General features: G+C 33.6%; 1 protein-coding gene across 1 annotated transcript in view; it reads right to left on the bottom strand.

The window, feature by feature from the left end:
• The window catches only part of CCSER1 (coiled-coil serine rich protein 1), a 466,722-nt gene that overhangs the window by 202,868 nt on the left and 240,365 nt on the right, over nucleotides 1-23,489 (bottom strand). The window lies entirely within an intron of this gene.

Below are 23,489 nucleotides of genomic sequence, written 5' to 3'. Positions count from 1 at the left end.
CTTAAAATATAAGTCATAGATTAAAGATAAAATGATGAAAGAATATATACAATGCAAATTCTAAGCAAAAGAAAGCATATGAGGCTATATCAATAATAGCCAAAATAGGTTTCAGGGAATATTATCAGCTATTAAGAAATTTATTTCATATATATTTTTTTTTTTTGAGACAGAGTGTCACTTTGTTGCCCTGGCTAGAGTGAGTGCCATGGCGTCAGCCTAGCTCACAGCAACCTCAAACTCCTGGGCTCAAGCGATCCTCCTGCCTCAGCCTCCGGAGTAGCTGGGACTACAGGCATGCGCCACCACGCCCGGCTAATTTTTTTCTATATATATTTTTAGTTGTCCAGATAATTTCTTTCTATTTTTAGTAGAGACAGGGTCTTGCTCAGGCTGGTCTCGAACTCCTGATCTCGAGCGATCCACCCGCCTCGGCCTCCCAGAGTGCTAGGATTACAGGCGTGAGCCACCGCGCCTGGCCATTTATTTCATATTGATAAAAGGGGTTGTTAGTTCGAGAGGACAAAAAATTTTAAACTATGTTCTCAGAACAAATGGAATTTAAATAAAAATTGATAATAGAAAAAAATCTCTGGATAATCTCGAAATGTTGGGAAAACAAATAACATACTTTAAAATAACCCACGGGTCAAACATGAAATAAAAATGGAAAGTAGAAAGTATATTGAACTGAATTAAAATAAAAAGACAACAAATAAAAATTTGTGGGATGTTTCAAAAGCAATCCTGGGGAGAAATTTACAACACTAAACATCTATATTAGAAAGAAAGAGATAAAGAAAAGGAAAGGTACTGAATAAAAACATCCAGCTTTCATCTTATGAAACTGAAAAAAGAAGAACAGATCAAGTCTAATGCAAGTAAAAGAAAAGAAATAGTGTATGTGAGAATGGAAATAAATAAATAGATAGCAGACAACAAGTAGAGAAAGTAAATGTAATCAAAAGTTGCTTCTTTGAGAGGATTAATAAAATTGTTAAACCTACAGCTGGGAGAAGAAGAGAGAGAGGCAGAGAATGCATTTGCTTATTTCAACATACATTCCTGGTAAAAAGTCTCAGTAAACTAGGAACAGAAAGGAACTTACTGATAAAGTATATCTAAAAATTATGGCCGGTGTAGTGGCTCACACCTGTAACCTTAGCACTTGGGGAGGCTGAGGTGGGAGGATGGCTTGAGCTCAGGAGTTCGAGACCAGCCTGAACAAGAGTGAGACCCTGTCTCTACTAAAAAAAAAATAGAAAAATTAGCCAGGCTCAGTGGCACATGCCTGCAGTCCCAGCTACTCGGGAGGCTGAGGCAGGATGATCACTTGAGCCCAGAAGTTTGAGGTTGCTGTGAGCTAGGCTGACACCACAGCACTCTACCCGGGGTGACAGGGTAAGACTCTTTCTCCCCTGTGCCAAAAAAAAAATCTATACTTTGTGACATTAGGCTAGGGAGATATTCCTCAGATACTACAACAAAATCTCAATCTCAATCCATAGCAAAAATTGATTAACTGAATTTTATAAAAATTAAAACCTTTTTATCTTCAAAAGTAGCTACTCAGAGAATATGAAGATTAGACACAGTCTGGAATAAAATATTTGCAAAGCATACACCTGATAAATGACATGTATCCAGAATACCTAAAGAACTCTAAAATATCAGTAAAAATACTTTTTCAAATGAGTAAAAGATTTGCACAGACACTTCATCAAAGAAATGCACATATGGCAAAAAGCTCAGAGAAAGTGTTCAACAGTAGGGAAATGCAAATTAAAACCACAAAGAAATACTACTACACACAAATTAGAAAGGCTAAAATTAAAAAGACTGGCTATACCAAGTGATGGGTAGGAAATCTCTCATATGCTGCTGGTGAGAATGTAAGATGGTACAACCACTTTGAAAAACAGTTTGGCAGTGTCTTAAATATTCAAATCTGCCCTGACCATATGATTGTAGTCCTAGGCATTTACCCAAAATAAATAAGTTCATATGTATATATTTACATTCATGTACATAGAAGCTTTATGTGCATTAACCTCAAACAATTTAGATAAAAACAACCCACACTTCCATCAGCAGGTGAATGAATAAGCTGAGTTTTATCCACACAATGGAATACTATTCAAAAATTATAATGAATGGACTATTGATACACACTGCAGTATATAAGAATGTCAAAATAATTATGTTGAGTGGAAAAAGCCAGACAGACTACATACTGTATGTATATAAATGTTTCCATTTATATAAAATTGTAGAAAATGCAAGGCATAGTGACAGAAAGCATAACAGTGGTTGCTTGGGGTGACAAAAGGAGGAACTTGGAGGAGGTTTACAAACAGCACAAGAAAATTCTGGGACATTTATCAACAAAATGGCCAACTGGAAGTACCTAATGCTCATGACTCTCTCACAAAAAAGGATCAAAGTAATAAATAAGCAACTACATTCCAACCAAAACGACTAAAGGAGAGTGCTGCAGTACAGGAAGGCAGTGGACGAACCTTGTGGAGCACAGAAACTCAGGAAAGTCACAGAGATAAGGGAGGAACCATCTTGCCTGTGCCACCCCATCCCCCATGTCCTGATCACCTCAGAACCAAAGGGGACTTCTCTGTGTGGGGAAAAGATAAGGAAGAAGCCCCCGGTGGCCCTCACTCCCACCGTGGACATATGCAGTCTTTGCAGCTCTCCAGTCCTCCAATCCTGCAGTCCTCACAGGCCCTGAGCCCAGCTTAGGGAGCTACCTGGAGTTCACACCAGTGAACTCCTCCAGAGAAGGAGCCTACATAGTGCCCCGCACCCCATGACCCAAGCTGCTACTGCACTGCATAGTTTTAAACCAGAAACTGGAGCCCCTGCTAGAGTGCCTCCCACTCTGGGTGCCAGTAGCCATGACATTCCTTCATCCCTGAGGCTCTGCCTTCATTGCACCACACTCCCACACAAGGTAGCCCCAGGCAAAATGCTACAGCTCCCTATCCCTAGGAACAAACTATTTTGGAGGCACTCTGTCTGCCCGATCACACTGGCTACTGCACACCACACCCTTCTTTGCATCTGCTCAGAGCCTAGGCCCAGCAAAGCAGTTATGCTTCCGCCCACCTCCTCCCCAACAAACCTGGTGCCTAGGCCCCCCACAACCAACCCCCCAGAACTGAAGCTTCAGCCAAGGAGAGCAATTGCACCTGAGAAGATTCAAATAAATAAAATAAAATAGGAAATGAAAGTGGAGAATTTAAAACAGATGCCTCAGAAATAAAAAGGATCATAAGAGACTATTACGAATAATTATATGCCAACAGATTGGATAACTTAGAGGAAATGGATAAATTCTTAGAAAAATATAACTAAGATTGAGTCAGGAAGAAATAGAAAGCCTGAACAGACCAATAACAAAGAAGAGATTAAAGTAGAAATTTAAAACCTTCCAACAAGGAAAAGCTCAGGACCAGATTTCTTCACAGCTGAATTTTAACAAACTTTCAAAGAATCATTGCCAATTCTTTTAAAATTCTTCCAAAAAATTAGAGCTAGAAGGAATACATCAAAACACATTTTACAAGGCCAGCATTACCCTGATATCTAAGCTAGACAAAGATAATGTAAGAAAAGAAAACTACAGCCCAATTTCTCTGATAAACATGGATGCAAAAATCCTCAATGAAATTTAGCAAACCAAATTCAACAACACATCCAAAAGATTATACATCATGACCAAGTGGGATTTATTCCTGGCATGTAATTCTTGTTTAACATATGCAAATCAATTTCAATGTGATATGTCACATTAACAAAATGAAAAGTAAAAAACACATGATCATCTCAATTGATGCAATGAAAGCATTTGGTAGGGTTCAAAATCCTTTCTTGTTAAATAAAAACTCTCAACAATTTCGGCATAGAATGAAAGTTCATCAACATAATACAAGCCATTTACTAAAAACCCATAGCTAACATCATAATCAATGGGGAACAAATGAAAACTTTTCCATTAGGATCTGGTACAAGGCAAGGAGGCCCACTCTCACCACTTCAATTTAGCGTACTACTAGAAGTACAAGAAAGAGCAATCAGACAAGAAAAAGAAATAAAAGTCATCCAAATCAAGAAAGAAGTAAAATTATCTCTATTTGCAGATGGCATGATCCTATATGTAGAAAACCTCAAAGATTCCACAGAAAAACTCTTAGAACTAATAAATGAATACAGTAGAGCTGCAGAATATAAAATCAACATTCAAAAATCAGTGGCATTACTCCATACAAATAATGACACAGCTGAAAAAGAATTTTTAAAAATCTCATTTACAAATTTTATTGAGGATTTTTGCAACCATGTTCATGTAGCATCAAAAATAAAATCAAATACTTAGGAATAAATTTTAAAAAGGAGGTGAAAGTTTGTAGACTGAAAATTATAAAACATTGATAAAAGAAATTAAAGAAGACACAAATAAATGGAAAGATATCCTGTGTTCATGGATTGGAAGAATTGATATCATCAAAATATACATAGTACCCTAAGCAATATACTGATTCAATGCAATCCTTATCAAAATTCCAATGGCATTCTTCACACAATAGAAAAAACAATCTTAAAATTTGTATGCAACCACAAAAAAAAAAAAAAATCCCTTAATATCCAAAGCAATTCTGAAAAAGAAAAAGTTGATGGCATCACATTTCCTGATTTAAAATTATACTACAAAACTACCCCAATCAAAACAGATGGTACTGGAATAAAAACAGAAACATAGACCAATAGAACAGAAATAAATCCAAAGATATACTGCACACTAATTTTTGGCAAGGGCACCAAGAAGAAACAATAAGAAAAAATGTATTCTTTTCAACAAATGGTGCTGGGAAAACTGGATTTTCAGATGCAAAAGAATGAAGCTGAACTTTTATATCATATACGAAAATCAACTGAAAATGGATGAAAGACCTAAATATAAGACCTTAGACTATAAAACTCCTAGAAGAAAACATAAGAGAAAAGCTCCCTGATGTCGACTGATTTTTCTGGATATCTTTGACTGACTAGTTTTTGGTTCAGGCCACAAAATCAAAAATAAATACAAAAGACAACATCTAACTAAAAAGCTTCTGCACAGCAAAGAAAACAATTAACAAAATTAAAAGGCAACAGATGGCCTGAGAAAAATAGTTGCAAACCACATATATGATAAAAGGTTAATATCCAAAATTTATAGAGAACTCTTACAACCGACCGAATAGCAGAAAAACAAATTACCCAGTTAAAAAATGGGCAAAGGATCTGAATAGACATTTCTTCAAAGAAGACACAAAAATGGCCAACAGGTTTATCATTAAGTGTTCAACATTGTTAATCACCAGGAAAATACAAATTAAAACCACCATGAAATATCACCTCACAACTGTTAGAGTAGCTATTACCAAAAATACAAAAGATAACAAATGTTGGTGAGGGTGTGCAGAAAAGGGAACCATAGTACACTGCTGGTGGTAAAACAGATTGGTGTAGTCATTATGGAAAACATTACAGAGTTATCTAAAGAAATTAAAAATAGAATGACCATGTGAACCAATAACCTCCGCTAGGTACATATCCAAAGAAGATGAAATCACCATCCCCTAAAGATATCTGCACTCCCATGTTCACTGCAGTATTATTCACAATTCCCAAGATATGAAAACAACCTAAACGTCCATCAACAGATGAAGAGATAAAATGGAATATTACTCAGCCTTAAAAAAGAATGAGACACTGCCATTTCCAACAACATAGATGGACATGGAGGACATCATGCTAAGTGAAATAAGCCATATACAGAAAGAAATATTGCATTAAGATGTGGAATCTAAAAAAACATAGAGGTCAAATCTACAGATAGAGAATAAAACAGTGATCCCTACTGGGGAGTTGACGAAATGGTGAGATGCATATAAAAAGATACAAAGTAGCAGATATATAGAATGAATAAGTCTCAAGATCTAATGTGCAACATGAAGTCTACAGTTAATAAAAATTGGATTGTACTAGGGATTTTGTAAAATGAGCATATTTTAGCTGCTCTTGTCACACAAAAAAGAAACCATGCAAGACGATAAATATGTTAATTTGATTCACTATAGTAACCATTTTACTATATATATGAATTTCATAATATTAATATTATATTGTAAACCACAAATATATAGTAAAATATACTAAAAAATGTTTAAAGAAAATTCTTGGAGGTGATATGTTCATTATTTCAATCTTGGAGATCGCTTCAGGAGTCTATACCTATGTCAAAACTTATAATGTATATTTTAAATCTATGAAGTTTATTTTATGCCCGTAACATCTTAATAAAGCTTCATAAATAAAAAGTAATGCATGACATTTAGTAACACAAAATATATAGTAAATATCGTTATAGAATGGAAGAAGTTCAGTTGGGAACTCATAATACCATTCACTTAAGTTTAACATGATCAAGAGACATGAATTAATCATAATAAGAATTTGATTTATTCAAGTTCATCTTTGATTTTTCTGTTGCAGTTATTTTTACAGCTTATCCACAGTGCTATGAATCTTGATTTCAATTTTACAAAGTCCATGGGTATATTTGCTAAGTAAACCAATCAGAAGATAGAATTTACATTTCTATATAAATAGTCATTGCATTTTATTTTTATTTTATTTTAGTTTTATTTTTAGTCTGAAATTTGTAACTTAATAGATTCAGCTAACACGAATCATATGACTGAGAACGATTAAAAAATAAACCGTAAAAACACTGAAAACTTTTTAACTGTAAGTTTTTAATGCCTATAGAAAATTATTTATTCTTTATATTGTCTTTCCTTGATAATATCTGAGGTCCATGATTCACTATTTCAGTCTGTATTTATTATAGATTCTATTACTGCAATACCCTTGACATTTCTTAAAATCATGGTCTTTTCTGAAATTGTTATTTTCTTTGGAATGATCTAATGGCAGATCTTAATCATTTAAAATGACATATAAATTATTATTTAGGCTTTTAAGTTTTCTTTTTCCTGGTAAAGAAAAATATCTGGTTTAGCAACTATTTCTTATGTGGATATATTCTCGAACTTATCAGTAACAGGAGCATTGAACCCCTCTCTTATTTCTTCATATTGATTGTACTTGACTGTCACTAGGAACTTCCAAAGCAGTAAACTATGTACCTGAGTTAATTTATTGAACTGACACTTTAAATTGTCCTAGGAAAACTCAAGTAGACTCATGACTGGGATGTGTTTTATAGCTACATATAGTCAATATAGAAACAAGCTTAAAAGCTATATAAAAAAATTATTTCCTTTTTGGTGCTTGTCCTATCTATTAACACCTATACAACATCTATATCCTTTATGTTTACTTCACCATAATGAAAATTAGATATGGAAAAAACTCTGAAAAAACATTTAATATCCTTCTCAATTGAATAAATAAGAATATTTCCCACTATATATAATTAACATAAGTGATTGTACATATTTTCAACTTGACTTTTAGTTATTAATTTTAATTTTTTTATTTTGCTTTTAGTTTTAATATGCATATTTTAACCTTTATTTTAATTCTTCTAGTTTGATTTTTAAAATGGGAAATAGTTTTTTTTTCCAAATTGAGTCTATGTAAGTGCTATTCAAAATGTGCTCCACAGACCATTTGCAACAGCATCGTCTGAGAACATTTTAGAAATTCAAATGCTCAGACCCCACTTATTGAATCAGAACTTCTGGAAGTGGGATCCAGGAGTCAATCAGTACTTTACCAAACTCTTCAAGTGATTTGTAGGAACACTAAAATTTGTCAAGAGTTTGTCTCAACATATAAGTGTTTAGAAGTTTATTCTCTCTTTCCATATAAATTCTGTTGTAACACACCACTCCATGGAAGACATGTTCTGCCCGAATAGTCTAATCAAAATATACCAGGTTCCTTACTGTTCTTTAGTTTTTGTGAAATGAATGTTTCAATTCAAAGGGAAAACTAGGCCTGGTTGAGGGGTACAAAGGAAAGTTTCAAGTACAGTATTAATACTAAAAATTGAAACATATAGTTTTCTTATTTCATAATATTTTAAGCTACTAATTAAGACCAGAGCCAAGAAAAACCTAATAATTTCACAATGGTGTTTAAATTTTGAAAGCCAACAAATGTTTATACTTTCCTTATTCCTTGGTGAAATTAATCATTTAAATTATGTCCCAGAAGCCCAAACTAAGAATATAAACTTTTAAGTCCAAATATTTTCAGAGGTTTCAAATAGATAATAAAGTTAATCCAGAATTCATGTATTTAAAACAAGAATTTTATAAATATGTTCAATTTTTCCTGAGTGATTTAACCATTAACATAAATATATCTCAGAATATATACTTCACTCCTAACAAGGGATGTGGGGTCACAAAATTAAATGCAATTGCTGTAGAGTATTTCACATGTTCACCCTCCCCACACACATGTACATGTAACTGTTTTTCTGTGCATCCTGCAAACATTGTTAAAGCTGTTAAATGAACCTGTGTTCAAGGCACCAAAGTCTTTTGATTCAAACTCCAATACTTCCTTACAGGTCTATTACATAATCAAACTTTCAGGCATCACCATGAGGATAACTGCTCCTAATGCCTGCAATTAGAACATAATGTGTGAGTTCAAATACAATGTTTTCACCACGGAGTAAGGAGATTACAGACACAACACAACCTGGCTCATTTATAATGGAACTATTCCAGTAATCTAAAGTATTTCAAAATAAGGAAAATACGAACAAATATAATGCATAATGAGAAATCTCTTCTGTCAACCATACTTCACTTATTTTGACAGAAGTTTTCTAGTTTATATAGGGTACGATAATATTTTTTAGAATACCCTGAAAGAGGCTGCACAACATTTTGTAAACATAAAGAACTTAGAGTAATCACATCTACTTGCAGCTAGTCATTATTGGATATTTGATGAACAATGGGAGGAATATATCTGGGCTTCATCTGATGAACTCACAGAAGAGCAAGATTTTAATTAATGTATGAATGGGTCTATATAATATTACAAAATAGCAATATATGTCTTCATCATAATGTGTACTATTTGAACATTCAATGAATTTACATATATGTATATAATTTCTGTTATATTGGCCTATTTTCCCTCTATTTTGGAAATCATTAAAATTCAAGTTTTCAAAAAATATTTGTCGTATTTTAAGATCTTCCCCTATCATCAAGAACCTGTCCCTGGTTCACACAACTCTTTTTCAATCTAATAAATCTATATATTTAAAAAAGAAAAAAAAATCACAAATGCATACACTTTTTGACAACAGCAATGCATGCAGTATCATTACAGTTTCAACATGTGATAGAAATATACTAAAGAAACCATTAACTAAATGCAGTAATCCAAAGAAGATATAAAACTCAGGCTTAAACTCACATTTGAATTAAAGTTTATTGAATACCTACAATCGATAAAGTGCTATCTTAGTAGTGTGAATATATACACATATCATAGTCTTTGCCATTTAGATACTACATCATAAGGAGATAAGCTAAAAATGCTAGTTTTGGCAGTTTGAAATAATGATTACAGTGATTCAAAGCAATTGCTTTTAGGAGTTTAGGAGATGGCAATCACATTTGCCTTTGTCTATGACTAGCAAAAGAGAATTAAATAAGAGTATGGCACTTTATTCTGAACCTTGAAGACTGACTATTGACACCTAGGCAAAAATAGATTAAAACATTTTAGCACAACTAAATATTAATACTCTTTTATTAGGAAGCTATTGGAATTTTGTGTTCAGGGAAGCAATACAAGTGAAGATATGTTCCAAGATGAGTAATTTGGGGGCATAAAGCGAGTAGATATTTAGGGCCAGATATCAGTTAGGAGGCCAGTGCACTAGTGCAGAAATGAGTCCAAAAGAGCTAAAATTAGGAAGTGGTAGTATGGATAAATATGAAGGAATGAATGTGAGAGCCACTGTACGAGGTTAATTCTTACCCCTTACTCCCTCCTTCACAAAATCCTTCAGATTTGACTCCCATTGTTGCCCACCCTAAGTTTAATAAATGCTTTCCTAGTCTACCCAACTGAATAATTTCTCCCTTTGACTCACATCTTTGTACATTCTTCTTTAGTATACTTTCCCGATATTTCAATTACTGGTATATTTGCCATATTGCACCAATCTGTAATAGATTATAATCTACTTCATGGATTGAAACTATGTTCATTTCAACTAAACTGGAATACCATGGTATGGATTCTGCCTATTTGCACAGCAGTCAAAACATGCTCCTGCCTTATCAATTAAGTTTATGTCAGACTCTAAATCCTTGGTTGTCATTTCAACAATGTTCACAGCATCTTCAAACTTCAATTTTGAAAGAAGTTCTACAGTGGGTAAAATGCTATCCAAAAGCATCACATGCTACACAGTAATCTTATGTGAAATGAAGAGTTGATCAATGTGGCAAACTGCGTTGTCGTCTCATTTTAAGAAACTGCCACAGTTACCCCAACCTTCAGTAGCCACCATCCTGGTCCGTCAGCAGCTATCAACATCAACATGAGACCCCCAACCAGCAAAAAGTTTATGACTACTTGAGGGCTCATATGACTGATAACATATTTTAGCAATAAAGTATTTTTGAATTAAGGTCTGTACATTTCTTTTAGATACAATGTTATCGCACACTTAATAGACTGTAGTATAAAAATAATTCTTATATGCACTGGGAAACCAAAAAATCTGTGACTTTCTTTTTATTGTGATATTCACTTTTATGGCAGTAGTCTGTTACCAAACCTGCAATACTCCAAGGTAAGCCTATAATTGATTTTTTTCATTTCATTAAAACTAAACAATTAACAATAATATCGACTATACACCATTTGCTTGTGAGAATGAATGCTTGGTAATCTAGAGTTTTCTACATGTTTTTATGTGCTATCTTTCAAGAAAAATAGTCTCAGGAAATAATTTAAAGGATACTATTTACGTAAGAAATAGAGGAATTTACGTGGTAAAGGCACAGGTTGTGAGGAAAGGCACGAAAGTCTTAATCCAGATTCACTGCTTATTAGCTACATGTCCTGCACAAGTTACATTTATTCAATCGTAAATAATTTACCCATTCCACAATTATTTAATGATGATATACACTATGTTAGGCATTTGTATTAATATAGTTGCTGCAACAGATTACTATTACACACTTGGTTTAAAATAACACAAATATATTATCTTACAGTTCTGTAAATCAAAAGTCTGACAGAGGTCTCATCGGTCTAAAATCAAGGTGACAGCAGGGCTATATTCCTTTTTGGAGACTATAGGAGATAACCCATTTCCATGCCTTTTTGAACTTCTGGAAGCTTCCCACATTTCTTGGCTCACGGCCCCCTTCCATTGTCAAAACCGGCAATGGCACCTGAGTTCTCCTCACATTGTATCACTCTGGCACTGACTTTTCTTCTGCCTCCCCATTTCATATTTAACGGCCCTCGTGAATACACTAAGCCCACCCAGGCAATCCAGGATAATCACCCTATCCGAAGATCTTCAACTTAATGACATCTGTCAAGTCCCTTTTAACAGGGATGGTAACATATCGATAGGTTCTGGGAGTTAGGGCAGGGATATTTTGCAAGGCCACTATTCTGACTGCCACAGCATTGTATTAGCAATGCTAATAAGGTTTCTGGAAAACTTCCTGATTCTATGAAATTTACGCATAAACAATTTGTGAAATTAATTTGTGGAAAACTGATAATGCAAGTAATTCTTTTCTAAAAGCAAAGCAATTGATTCTTGCCCCTAGCAATCTATAAAAATGATATGTCCAGTACAGATGTGATTGATTTTCAGATGGTGGAAGGAATAACCTCAAATGTTATAGTTCACAGCCCTGGAGAATATTAAGCAATTTTACATCTATTAGCAAATTGTTCTCAATGTTCCCTGACTGACTATTAATCTCAGTACTTAAAATAATTCTTTGAACCAGTTTTAGCATTTTCTGATTCCTCTATTAATTAGTTAAATAAAATCACTGACTTTGTTCATTTATATTTATGAGGGTCATGTTTTCAACTTTTTGACAATTATATTCTAGCAAAGTAGAATAGACTTAAGTTAAACTTAGTCTTTCCCAACATTTATCTTCCAGATGTTTAGGTTTTGGATGGACATGGGACATCTAAGTGGACATCATTCCTAATGAACTTCACTTATTTTTCATTTGTAAATTATAATAATAGAAAGTAATAAGCTTCACGATGTTACTTTGAGATATAAATGAGATAATGTAGCACTGATATATAATAGACCATAAATATACAATACATATTTTATCATTAAATATTTAATCAGAATTTCAGTTGGAACTAATATGCTACTGGGATTTATGTAAGTATAGAAATATCAGGGCTGATAAATCATTGCTTTGCCATTAACATTTTTAGTCAAACATCCTTATATTACTTAAATGACTATTTTTTAAACATGTCTGTGCTTCATTAGTCAGCATTAAATGGAAGAAAAGTCTTTCAACATACTAAAAATATTCTATATTAATAATGTATATTGAAATATACTTTTAAAAATTCAAGTTATAGACTAAGAATAACTCCTAATATAATATTAATTAATTAGATTTAGAAGAACTAGAAAGCATTTTACAACATACTGAAGCAAATTTTCACACAAGCAATTAAAAAAAACAAACATCTTAACAGCCTTTCTTGCTGGGAGGTCCAGGCAGGAGGGTAGCTTGAGCTCAGGAGTTTGAGACCAGCCTGAGCAAAAGGAAGACCCCGTCTCTACTAAAAATGGAAAAACTATTTCTATTTCTATTCTATATTCTATATTTCTATTCTACAGGCATCATGGCAGGTGCCTGTAGTCCCAGCTATTCAGGAGGCTGAGGCAAGAGGATCACCTGAGCTTAGGAGTTTGAGATTGCAATAAGTTACAATGATGCCACTGCACTCTACCCAGGACAACAGAGTAAGACTCTGTCTCAAAAAAAATTTTTTTAAAAAGCCTTTCTTGCTATTGGGATTTTAATTATTTTTTTTTTTACAAAGCGGGTTATAGTTCAAAGTTTAATTATAATGTTGAATTGATTATTGGGAGTTTTACTATACACAGAGGATTTTATCATAATTTGAAGAATGTTTATAATTTGTTTTGAAGATCGTATAAAAAAACCTAGAATATACTTAAATACATACTTCATAGTCTGCTATATTATTTTGAGTATAGTTCCAATTAACTGGATCATATATAGTTTTTATATTAAAATATGTTATTAAATACTATGTTACATGGCATATTTTCCTGGATGAATTTATGCTAAGTGTATTAGTTTTCTTTTGCTACAAAACAAATTGCCACAAGATTAGCACCTTAAAACCACACTCGTTTTTTAGTTAATAATTCTGTAAGTCAGAAGTTTGCCACACTGTGTTTGGGCTAAGTATCCTAAGGCCCAAATTAAAATGTCAGGTGGGAGCAGTTCTCTTGTAGAGTTTCTGGGTAAAAAATTCACTCCCAAGCTCATCCTGTTGGCAGAGTTAACGTCCTTAAGGGTGAAGTAACTGAGGTCCTCATGGCCTTACTGGCTCTTAGCAACTAGAAGCCACTTTCATTTGTGCCATGTGGCTGCTCTAGCTGGCAAAGGCACGTCCCATCTTCATGCTTGGAATCTCTGACTTTATCTTTCCGTGAACTCTGGACCCAGACCCCATACTCCTTAGTATAAGGCAAAACCGGATAATCTCTCTATATTAAGGTCAATGATTTGGGAGATTAATCACGTATCCAAAATCCCTTTAGCTTTATAATATAACCTAATCACGGAGAGGGAAAGCCATCATATCCCAGTCCTGTATAGGGTATGTACACCAGGGGGTGGGGACCTTGGTGACCATCTTAGAATGCCACATACCACGGTGACGTTTGGCTTGATTTGCACATTTATAATCTTGAAACAACTTTTTTCTCTTATATTGTATGTTTTATATTAGACACTAATAATGAAAATAATATATTCTGATTAAAATTAAATTGCTACCTATTCCAAAAAGAATATGAATTACCTTTTGATCCTAAAGTAATTTTATTTAACATTTACAAGACTGTCTTTTGATATTTGAGAAAAGAAATCTGGTTTTTGTCTTTGAATATGTTCATTCATGATTGATTTTTAACCTCTTGTATTAAATATTTAGCTGAAACTAAAAACATGTGCTGCAAAGCCACATAAAAAGGTGCTCTCGTTTGAAAATTGTGACCTCTGAGATAGAGACAAGCTTGGCTGAAAATCAATACTCAGGACATTTCTCTGCAAAAAAATTATTAAAAGGTTCAGTCATCACTAAGACAGGTTAACATTTTAGCACACTTGACAGAAAGTATATTTTCCTTTTTTAAATACCTATAAAAAAGGACTTGGGGGCATATAAAGAATTCATCGAAGTATACATCAGTGCAAATAACATACTTACAAATTTTAAAATGTGAAAGAAAGTAATATAATTAACTGAATCACAAAAAAACTGATTAGAGGAAGCATAGTAGGTAAGGTTAATATGAGGTATAATAAAGGAAAATAGGATCTATTAACCACAATGAAAAATAAATTCAGCGCAGATAAAACCAACTGAATGTATCTGGGAGCTAGCAAATGTCATTAACAATGATTCTTCAGAACATTACTGATTAGCATATCAAGCTAAGAAGTTCCTCAAGAGTTAAAAGTAGCCGAGTTAAAATATTAGTCAACTTCTCATAGACCCCACAAAAATTGTACTTGTTCTCAAGCATGAATTAACCAGTAATTGAATCAATTTTCTGACTTCATTCTTGATGTTTTAAAGTACAAACATTATCATGAATATAATACCTGAAAGAGCTTGAAATATTCATGTCTCATACAGACCATTGCCACATTTGAATCAGTTATCTGATCATGTGGTCCGTAGCTAAAAGAACAGAATGACAGAAACTCCTTTCAAGGAATGAGTTCACGTCACACGTAATACTAATCATGTCAGCAGTAATCTAGTCCCATGCAGCCTATGTTCTTATATACTCTTGTGCTACCAATGAATGCAGAAATCCAGATTCAGCAATTCCTCCTCCCCTAAATTTTTAAGGAAATCATTTACATTCAAAGGAAAAGAAAAACTACTCAGCTCAGTAAATTCATCAACCATTCCTATGATAATATTTACCCAGCCAGGTACTGCCAAAGTACCCCCACCAAACACACCAAGCATTGTTCCATTGTTGCCAAAACTCCATAAAAAAATCATTCCTTTCCCACCAAACGTCAATGTGTTGCACTGATGTGAAGGTTTTTTGTCTGATTCAGTCTTCATTTATCAGTTCTCTCTCAAGGGACTAAATAGTCCCCTTACAAATGTAGTTTTTGGCAGTCCTGTCCTGACTGTCCTTCAGGAAAGGCAAACATACCGATGCCTTTCTAAATTCCAGAATTAAACATAAGGAATTCCTTCCGCTGACGTATCTAAACTCAACTCAGATTACAGATGAGAAAACTGAGGTACAAAACACTTTGGTCAAAAAGGATGCAAATATTTTGATCAGGGTCACACAGAGAGCAGGAGACAGACATGGGACTCAGAGTTTCTATTTTCAAAACCTAAGTTATTTCCACTAAAGGGACTTTCCCCAAAATAATTCTTGACAAATTGTTAGATGTTAATTAAATAATTCATTCATAAGAACCGTGCAATACATGTATTTCACACAGACACACACACTTCTTTACTGTGTATAAACTTTCATCAAGTAGAACCTAATCAAACAGATGCTTAGTAAGCCTTCATTCCTTTCTTTCTCACGATGATTATCATCATTCTATCTTCCTATTGAATGTCCCAAAGAAAAATAAACTGAGTGGGTCTATTAAAAGCCTTTTCCTACTTGCATGAAGCATTATAATCTATCTTTTATGTGTGTTCATCTCATAACTAAACTGTTTAAAGAGTTTCTTTAACCACTCTCTTTGGAGATCAGTGTTGATTCATCCATATCCAGTGTTCTAATAATAGTTGACGGGGGCAATTTTGAGGTACTACAATCTGTAATTTAGCATTATAAGTTAAATTACTTACTACATACTCATTAACCCATTTTTGTTCCATATTTTGTAGCTGTTTGAATTAAAATTTGCAGATAGAAAATATTCAATTTACTGTATAAGACAGTAAAACGGATTTTTCCAGGTTATAAAATAAAATATTTTTGAATTATTTTCAATAAGGAAGTATAAATGCAAAGGTCTTTCTAGTTAACCCTTCGTAAATACAATGCATAATTAATCAGAACTCACTTTTCCCCATGGATTCTATTAAGCAGGGTATCCAGTTCTAAATCTTAATTCCCAATTTAAATCAAATGCATTTTCAAATGAAAGAAATACACTTTGGATCTTTTCACTGACAGAGGCTAAAATAAGTGTTACGGTAGTAGCAAAAAAACAAATAGTTTTTAACAAATACCTATGCCTTTGTTCAACTACTTTGAGATATAACTTACAAAATAAAGAATTGAGAAGTGTTTATTCAGGGGTCTTGTGAAGAAGGAAGGGTTAACTCAACAGGCCTGAGTTGCTCAAATCCTACATATTTCTAGGAAGGCCCTTGGCTACCTCCCTAGGGGAAGATGAGCTCTGAGCCCTGAGCTTCTTGCCTGAGAAGTGTGTTTTGTATGCCCAGGACCATGGGCCACAAGTGCCAGTTTGATCAGACAGTTGATGTTAACAATGTGATTTATATAGTGAAGCTTATTTTTGCTCTTGGGAGAGCTAAAGGCAGCTGAATAGCCAAGGTAAGTCACACAGCCACTGCCTACCTACATACCTGACCCCCAGGAAAAACCCTGGACACTAAGAGTTAGAGATGAGCTTCTCTGGATGACACCACCTCACAATTTATACATGAGAAAAACAAGGTACAGAAAGGTTAAATAATTTTCCTGAGGTCACATAATTAGTAAAGAGGAGAACCTGGAATTGACCTGTGGTACTTCAGGTTCAGAAATAATCCATTAACTCCACGCATAATATAATTTACAATATTCACTGGCACAATTATACATGTATGTGTATGTATTTTTATATATTCATATTTCTATATTTTGAAAGGTAATGCATTTCAGCCTCTCCTGATTACCAACAATCAGGAAATATAAGTGAGACAAAGGAAACCTGATTTTATTTGCTATATAAACATAATTAGTTTTTTTTAAACTGCCATGGAATGAACCTTTTCTTCTTTTTTGTTTTCCCTTACTATTAAGTATGCATTTTGCTAACAAAAGGGAAGACGAAAAAAGCGCTGTATAATAATTCGTTAGAACTATATATGATCTTAGTTATCTTTTTCTGAAAATCCTTCTTTGCTATGAAGGAAATTACTCTCCAGTCTCCACAAAAAGTCTTGATTTCCCAAACTGTACAAAAGGCCAGGCACGGAATGAACTGAGTTGGAAAATGAATTACCCCAATACTATCCCTAACTATCTAAGTTTCAGAGATTTACAGAAAGATTTGCCTGTGATTTCTCATTTCTGAAGGCCAATAACACCTCCAATGTGTTTATATTCATATTTTATGCCATCTAGTAATCATACACTGCTTTTGAAAATAGCTATGGGCCATTAATGCAAAGAGGTATGGATAACCTTTCTGGAAAATTATATATGAGCAGATGGATACCACATGAAGTGGATTAATATGTTAATTGTCTAAATGGAAAAGCTTGTCATGCATTTTCAATCCATTAATAAGATCATGAATCCCAACTCTGAAATAAAGGAGTAATTTTATGTCATTGGTAACTAGATTTTTGCCCTTATCATTTTGTCATTTTGTAGAATAATTGTTCCCAAAGGAAAAAAATGTTAGATCAGAGAACACTTATGTAGAGTTATCACCTCGCATTGCTCAAAACAACTCTGTTGATTATAAGAATACTTGTAGACTTGCGAGGTCTGCAATAAACACAAGCAAACAAACCCCTGGAAAATATTAGTTTGACTATCTCAATTTCGTTGCAAAAAACAAGATGAGTTGAACAATGGTAAGCTTGTAACTTAGCATGTAAAGAAAAAAAATCTTCTATGTGACCTAATATTCAAAATAAGCATTACCCTTTTTAGTTTTACACTTTAAAAGTATAAATAATTTTAACGAGCAAGGATATTGTTTATTCTCTTGACAAAAACCCTTTAATAAATTAGCTTTCCATTTAGTAAAGAAGCAATCATAGATAAAATACTTAAAAATTTTATAAGCACTCAAAGTATGTAGAGAAGATTATGGCTTGCAGTCCCATATTGTTGGCTCCATATACACAAATACTGTGTAATCTCACCTACATATGGAATCTGAAAATGTTTTTCACATAAAAGTATAAAGTAAAATGGTGGTTACCAAGGGCTGTATACCACCAAGGGGTGGTTGGGGGTATACCTACTTCATAACATCATGTTGTACACAGTAAATAAATAAAAATAAAATAACAGAATTTAAAAATGAAGTAAAATAAAATTACAAAGTGCCAAGAGCAATAAACAATTTTTATAAATGGTCAATTTTCAGAGAAATTTAGAAGGACATTAAATTCAACTACAATATTTGTTTTTATAGTATTAAATTAAATGCAATTATAATTTAAATATTATAAGAAATTATCTTTACCTTGGATTTGGCATAAATTTATCAATATCCTTTCAAACTTTAAAAACTATCTTCATGCCAGATTTCTTTTTAAAAATATATCTGTCTTGTTTTAACTTTACTCATTTCCTTTTGCAAATAGGTGAGGAATGTAATGAAGTTTTTGATGGAACTCCAAACACTAAAATATGATTCACCATGTGTTTTCCCCTTGACTTTTAATCTGCTTAATATGTGTAATATTTAGAATTAGCTTTTTGGGAGGGGTTGGATATTAAACCAAACCGATGAGTGACAAATAGGGAATGTGTCAGTGTCATTAGCAACGCTGAATGACAGCTTTAGCGGAAACCAGTGAACCACCTAACACACGAGAAACAGTTTGATTTTAAATTGATCTTTATATTGAAATCCCTCCCAATGTATATTGACCTTTATTATTAATATGATTTTCCAATTTTGGAATAGTAAAGTAAAAATAAAGTCCTATAATGAGCTGGATAAATAGGCAGATATTATTTTTAGAGGCAGACATGTACTTATAACTGCCCTCCTGCTATCTGTGGTGGCAAGAGGTTACTTGATGAACAGATTTTAATGGCTACATGACTGAAAATAGCAGAGAAACCCAGAGGAAGTCTGGATATCCAAGGCAATCTTTGTACAACTAGGGTTTGGCAGCAAATAAGCCCCATGGGGGAGAAAAAAATCAATTGCTCTTTGACATTGTATAATCTTAAAATATAGATTCATAAATAAATTACTGAGCATAAGTTATGATTGATATCTATTGTAATAGCATTCTTTAATCCCAATTTTATATGTTCAGCCAAGAGGGAGCTATTTGACTGTATGAGATTTTACACATCTTTCGGCTAAATTAAAGGTTGCAAACATTAAAGTTAACACTTGGGACATCTTGAAGATTTGTGATACTCTCTGGGGCGCCTTGGATCCATAAACCAATGAAAGGATCCATGAATAAGCTATTTCCTTCTCGGACGGAGTCTTGGTGAGTATCTTTTAAATGAATAATTTTGGAAGGCCTCTAAGAGCTTTGTGATATAGACATTATTTGAGAGCTGATGCAGGAGATAGAAAAGGATCAGGAGAAAACGAGAGATTTCTGGACAGATCTATGAAAGGTGTCAGATTAACTGTACATTATCTCATGGAAAGTCCACTGCTGTGGGTTTCTGAAATAGATCTTCTACTATTTTTATATCAATGTGATAAAACTGTAAATGAGAAGAAATACCCAGTGAGAACATATTATTAACATTAAATCAATGAACATATTATGATTAAATGACATTGAGCAACTGACCAATTCCTGGTTACTTGTAAAGTCACCTGCCGGCTGATTTGAAGTAAGCCTCATTTTATCTTTCTTGAGGCTTTTTAAACAACCAGAAGTAATCTTAAATGGCTAGAATTAAGTCAGATTAATAACAGTTTCAGTCTTTACCTAAATAAGCTCTTGTTGAAAGAATCACCTTATAAAAAGAATATTAGATATTCTGATAAAGTAGCTAAAAATTTAGGATATTACTGTGAATATTGTTCAAAGTAAAGGTGTTAAATAACTTGAAATTATATGAGAAAGACATTCATATAATAAGAGGAATGAATAATAAAGTAATAATTTCTACTACATCATAAATTTAATTAATAGTTTAAAATACACACAAAGCACCATTAGGGGCCCACGAAGATGACATTGGTGCAGGGCAAGCACATCATCTTTATCATGGGCAGTAAAACATGGATAACAATCCCTGTAAAACAAAATTAAAAACATTAATTAATTGTACAGCCAGCCCATCAGGGTTCATCCCTGTCTGGACCGGGCAATTCGGAGCCAACTGGTAAAGTTGCACAGTCCAGACTGAATATTGATAAGGCAATTCTGAGTTCTGTGTCTGGCTGGCATTTCCAACTCAGTGGCTACAGTTCCAGAAATTTCTGATTATTTCCTGTCCATTTCCTCAACCTGATCTAGGGTGTTCAGGGCTTTGGAGTTAGAGCATATTTAGATTCAGAGATACCCCCTTGGTCTCGGCTTTGTAGAAGAGGGTGGCCTATTATTTCCCCTCTGTTTTCCCCACCTCTCTCCCACAGAAGACACGAAATATAGCCAGTCTGTATGTGAGAATGGAGGTCAAGCAAACCACCAACTATAAGACACAAGGTACAAATTCTTATTATGCTAGAATATGTTATTGCGGGCTATAATATTACTTGCACAGTGAAAGACAGTACTGCTGATAAAAAAAGCTTCAGCTGCCAGCCCTTTCCAGAATCAGCTGAAGAGAGTTCCCTTCCCCAAAGCAGCCAGATCCCGTCACTGCTCAACGCAAGTGGGGGTATAAAGCGGGACCCCCTCACCACACCCCATCTCATCCTAGCTTCAAAGCTCTCCTCCTCTGCCTAATCCTGCCATTTCCCTTCCATACCACAGATGGTGATCCCCAAATCACTTTCTAATAAACTTCCTATGTGCTATTCACTATCTCTGGAATTAGAACCTAGAACATATTGTTAAAATAAGCAATAATTAATAACAGGTGACCCACTGGCCTAATAGATAAGCCCCGTCCTCCAGATGAATAGCTCAAAATGTAACAAACATAACATTTTTTTCCTCCCTATGAGTGGTTTAACATTTTGGCATATCAGACACAGATGTCTGTTGTCTATCTCTTATTTATATTTAATTGCATATGTATGATTATTAAGAACTTGAACTGTCTCCATTATGGATGCCAACTGGTAAAATAATAGTAAATAAATTTGGAAGTTTAAATTTTAATATAAATCTAAGATTGCTTTCTCAAGTAAAATGCTGTGTAACCAATGGTCTGTACAGAAAAATAGAAGATGTGTGATGTTCACAACCTTGAAAATAAATCATTTCCTTCTTATTCATCTGTATTGACAAACATTTAAAGCAATATCTTGCTTAAGCTAGTGATTTACCAAATGAAGTGTAAACAGGACTTCAATTAGTGAATTTGATGACTACTAATTTGCTTCAAACAATAATTAGTATTTAGTATTAAGTAATAATAAAGACACCATCATTTACATATATTTTTCTAAGTATGCCCCTTATTTGTTTTCTCATATTTATATCATTCTGACATTTGCAAAGGTGAAATTAAAATTGAAGAGTTATTTGAAACTGGAAGGAGCACAATCTTTGGCAAGTTCTCATAGGAATTTAATCACAAATAGCAAAAATTGCTGGTCAAAATAATGAGCTGTAAATTCTCATTTATAAATGAGGAAAATGAATCCCTGTTTATTGTATTTAAACATTCTCAAAATAGTAAACAGAAATAAAAGTAACTGATTATTTTTAACAGAAGATAAAAGAAAAGTAATTGGCTGCCAAAGCATGTGTCTGTGGATAATTTCATTCTACTACTGAGTTATCTAAGTTGAAAACACTCAGGAAAAGTCTCCTCCTGGCAAGTTTCTGGGTGCTATATCTATACTACATCAAAAAGTGTTCCTGTATGAATGCTACTATGTAAATTTTTTAAAAAGCTTTATACATTATTTCACATTTGTGAAAATAAAAACCCCAAAAGTTAAAAAAAAATGGTATTTTTTGGTTATCATGTTTTTGAGTAAAAAGTACCCTTTTCCAAACTTCCCACTGAGAACATAGTAATTACTTAACTTGGCAGCATACATCTGGCATAATAAAGAAGGGAATATAAAAGTCCTTGATGTAACTGAAGTGTTTATCAGGTTTTAGAACACTCCTGTGACAGCCAGATTCAAGAAAATATTCATTAGGAATTGGCTCTCGTCTCATCTTCACTGACTTGAAGGTGCTGGCCTTCATACCCTCCTGGGTGCTAAAGGGATCAGTAGCATAAACAGCATCAAATTCTACTTCCCAAATATCTCCAGTAGAAACAAGATATCCTGACAAGTCAAGCCCTTTAGCTATTGTGCTAAGGAATGTAAAATCTACATTAGTTTACAGAAAGATAAGTTCCCTTAAGCAGTAGCATGCTTTTGAGGACTTCCTTAAAATTTGAAGATTCTCCATTATACTTTAGCTCCTGTCTTTTGGGGATTGCTTTTAGTTGGCTGGTACACACAAAGTAATAGCAATATAATCTCGTATGTGAGCTGTCCCCTGTCCCCCATGCACAAAAGCAGAGGAACAATGTAGGAATCCAGATGTGCCCATATATAATTAATATCCCCCAACTGTGTGATAGTATTTTGAAATGCATTAAATATTTTTATTACTTAAAGTAAATTCAATTTTTATTGCAAAATAATCATTCCATTAGCATCTATGTTTCCAAGTTACCAAGTTTAATTTTAATTTCACAATATATCATGGACATTATCCTATGGTAATAAATATAAGTCCTCATAATTTTTTTTCATTTCAGAATATTACAGGGGTTCACATGTTTTGTTTACATAATTTGCTTTTGTACAGTTTGAGCCAAAGTAATAAGTATGCCCTTCACCCAGATAGTGTGCATTGTACTCCTTAGGTGTGAATGCACATTATCACACATTTCGGATGCATTATGATTTGTTTGAACATTTCTTCATTATTAATGTTCTGTTATTAATGAATTAATATTTCATTAAATTTCTCCAATTTGCTGCTTTATACCATTAATGCTGTGTTGAACATTATGACATGTGGAAAATAAACAAAAATTTTGGTAATAATGCCTAGTACATCTAGAGCAT

This window comes from Lemur catta, chromosome 24 (assembly GCF_020740605.2).
Source record: "Lemur catta isolate mLemCat1 chromosome 24, mLemCat1.pri, whole genome shotgun sequence".
In the NCBI taxonomy this organism is placed as follows: Eukaryota; Metazoa; Chordata; class Mammalia; order Primates; family Lemuridae; genus Lemur; species Lemur catta.
The sequence above is the reverse complement of the archived record's forward strand: the minus strand, read 5'-3'. Positions and strand labels throughout refer to the sequence as shown.